Genomic DNA, 2,704 nt, shown 5'->3' with positions numbered 1-2,704 from the left:
TCTTTATATACCCCCCCCCCCCAAATACAGTTTTTAGTTAACAGTACCATTTATCTAACCATCCAAAAACACACATATAAATTATGGAAATCCCTAAGCCTTGTTACAATACTATGGTGAATTTACTTATTATCAAATGTAAAGGCAACAACATTATCTATTCTCGATCAGATGTTGTTTTTCAATGTTAACATTTTCAAGCAAGATAAAATATTATAGCAGTGTGTAAAATATAACGATAAAGTTAAAACAATGCTCATAACACGTTATTATATTTAAAAAAAAAATGGATAAGCTACCTTTGAGAGAATACAATATGTAATATTATAATGATGCAACCTACCTATATATCGATATTACGTCAACTCACTATAATAATACAATTATCGAAACTAAACTGAATCTGGCGAACATAAATTTACTTTATTGCGCGATCGTAAGACGTATACAACAAAATAAATGCGTCATCTTAATAATGTCATCTTTAATGTGCGTATTATACTCCCAAAAATACGATTGTAAAATACTTCAAATCCCCGATTATTGTTTTTGTGGTTTTCAGTATAATAGCCAGAGGAGCTCGAGGCGGCAAGGGTGCCGATGGAATGGGAATTTCGAAGGGAGCCACTGCAATTGCGGTTGTTGAGTTGTCAAAACACCAACGGTTGCACATATTGGTCGGTCAAGAAGGTGGAGATGCGTGCCGGAAAGTAAGGATTTTCGAAATTAAAATGACCTATGGCCGCCAACGGCGAACGTCGATAATATTAATAATAATAATATTACATAGGTACTCAACACGCGTTATTAAATACGTATGATTCATCCGATATTAAACGGTTACAAATATTTTAAGTTCTTCGGTTTAAATCGATAGTTTATTTATTAAATACATAGATAATATAAGAATGGATAGGACATGCCTATACCAGTTCCATATGAGGCCGTGTGCTTTTTTGGGGAAGAGAGAAAGTAAAGAGAGAAAGACAATATGAGGCTTTTTGAGGTTATGTGCAAAACTGTTTTATTAAATAATAATGAATAAATATGATAGTCAGTTATATTTAGATATTTGTCAGTTTGTATTTTGATTGTTTTGCCACCTGTACCTGGAAAATGGAAATTGGAAAATAATATTTTAACAAAATAAAATTATGTTATTTAATATTCATTATTATTTATCAATTATCACATCAATATTCGCCCCATATAACCTTAAAATAGTATCATTAAATTTTCATGTGATAAGTTCTTATGTCCTATCCATTCTTATATTATCTATGATTAAATAAAGTAATACTATATTATGAAATTTAATATTTGATAAGCGTTCTATGTGGCTTCACATAGTGACACGGACAACAATATCAAATTGATAGTCAAATTCATCACATAGGTACTTGCTCCAGTATAATAGATCCATTATTGTAAGTGAATCTACCAATATTGTTATCTCCTCTAAGGTTGATGATAATGGCATTAGCTCAGCCTGTATGCAAAGGGTCATCCATTTAATTATTATAATAGCTACACCAAAATCGTACATGTTCATTTTTTATGTATTTATAATTTGAATAGTTGCAAGGTAGGCTTAAAATATATAGTGTATTTCATTGTGTTTTGTCGTGTACCTACTGTACTAAATAATTCAACAAGGTAATAGGTTACTAATATTAATAAAGAATCAACAACTTTAGCTGGTTTCAATATTGGGAGTGGGCTGTATTAAAAGTTAAAATAATACGCTACAAAACATAAGTCCAATATGAATAATTTTATACACCAACAGGGGGATGTAGACGCTGGCCACCTATTGTATAAAATAAATGTCGGTCTGATTGACCGTTATGGAAAGTTAACAATAAATAAAACAATATAATATTATAATAACATGATATACACTGCTTCAGCAATCATATCAATATTGATATAACATCGCTTAATTGCATAAACAAATGTAGGTTTAATCAATAAAACGGCGTACCAATGATTCCGCGTTACCGGTTTTCGCTGACCACTCGCTGCAACACCATACCACGTCCGAACTGAAGATGGCTAATCAAATCGGCCCGATGCGCAACGAGTGTAACTACCCAACCATGACAAAATAAATAGTTACCTGAGTCAGCAATATCCAAGTTTTCAACAGTTTCGCGCAAATATGGCTGCCGGCGTTCGCCTCTTCTCATTAGACTAAATATAATATAATACGCGATAACGTTATATTGTGATACCAATACAATAACAGTAATTGATAATAGGCGAACGACCTTTTTGTGCTTATCACAAAGTTGCTATCGTACCTATTCATCTTGTCTTGGACTCGACTTCCTTGCAATCAGTACATATCAATAATAAAAAAAATAAATGGGAAACAATGTGAATCGCGTTGATTTTTGTTTCTTCTGCCCGTAAAACTGCCTATGCCACCGATAGCATAAAATATGTAATTCGAGTCGTAATAATATTATTGTGACAACGGACTCGACAAGACTAACAGATCAAAACGTCCCGCGATATAGGCCTAAGTACCTACAAAAACTAAAAGTTCATAAAAAAAAAAGAGTAATAATTGTTTATCGTTCTCATCGTAATGGTTTCTCGGTTTTTCCAATTGTCTCATTTATGTCTACATATTTTTTTATATAGGTTGTGTTATAATATTATAATAAATATACTACGCACGTCAAACCATTAAAAAACA

Source organism: Acyrthosiphon pisum, chromosome X (genome assembly GCF_005508785.2).
Source record: "Acyrthosiphon pisum isolate AL4f chromosome X, pea_aphid_22Mar2018_4r6ur, whole genome shotgun sequence".
Lineage (NCBI taxonomy): Eukaryota > Metazoa > Arthropoda > Insecta > Hemiptera > Aphididae > Acyrthosiphon > Acyrthosiphon pisum.
Note: the sequence above shows the minus strand (reverse complement) of the source record.